We start from the raw sequence: 1,064 nt of genomic DNA on the forward strand, positions 1-1,064 counted from the left end.
GACATATTTTACACCTCTCCATCATAGCTGCCAATATTCGTTTGTGCTGAAGATATGCTCTGTGTAAAGAATTGCACTATATGCTCAGAAAAGATCAAAATTATTGAAACTACACCAGAAAGAACAAAAAGGGCTAAGAAGCAATGCTAAATGTGGACTAAGTTGTTAATCAGCTTCAAGGTGGCAACTGGGACTTTCTTGGAGATTTATAAATACCCTTTTAGACACTAATCCAGCATCACAGTTAATAATAGAAAATCTTTGTGATTCTGAGATCAAAAGAGTAGAATGTTTGGGAGGAACTGTTTTAAAATTGGGTGCTATTGGCCTAATCATCGTTAGATGCCCTGCTAGGGATAGGAACTTATCACAAATGAGCAAGTTGAAAGATAACATATCAATAAAGGTCATTCCTCTGTCCTACTACACTGCACCAGTTTTTAGGACATGTATTTTAAATAGTATTACATTTATTCCATTTGCTTGTATCACGTTATGCCTAAGTATCTAGTTTCTGCCACAGAATACTCATCATGGTTGTTGATATAAACAGCTTAATTATATTCACTGGGTTTTGGGGCACTATAAGCATAAATATATTTAGGAGACTCCCTAAACGACTGAACGAAATCTCGTCATTGCTTCCTGAATTTGAACTGGAAGCACATTGAAAAGGTGGGACTATATTCAAATCCCAGAATTTTATTGTAATTACTGCCACCTGTGGCCAATTCCAAACAATAAAATTTATGTCTAAAATACTTCCATTATTCTTCGTTCTAGAACCGACTGTCCTTTTTAGCAGCCCCTAACTCATTGCTTCCAGCCACATTCCCCTTTGGACGGCAATGCTTCTTGGCTAATCAAAACAACTGTAGCTATGCCGTGTCCCATTCTTTTGGGGATATCTTCTCTGGTACGAAATCTATAAATAACTTTAAACTAATGTGGTTTCAAAGTAAGTGGTCTCAAAATTCCCTCACCAGATGCCTGCAGCACATTCACCACCACAAGGCCAGGAGGACAGCAGCAGCTCTAATCCCAGCAGAGAACTCAGCCATTGT

Source organism: Trichechus manatus, unplaced genomic scaffold (assembly GCF_000243295.1).
Source record: "Trichechus manatus latirostris isolate Lorelei unplaced genomic scaffold, TriManLat1.0 scaffold00058, whole genome shotgun sequence".
NCBI lineage: Eukaryota > Metazoa > Chordata > Mammalia > Sirenia > Trichechidae > Trichechus > Trichechus manatus.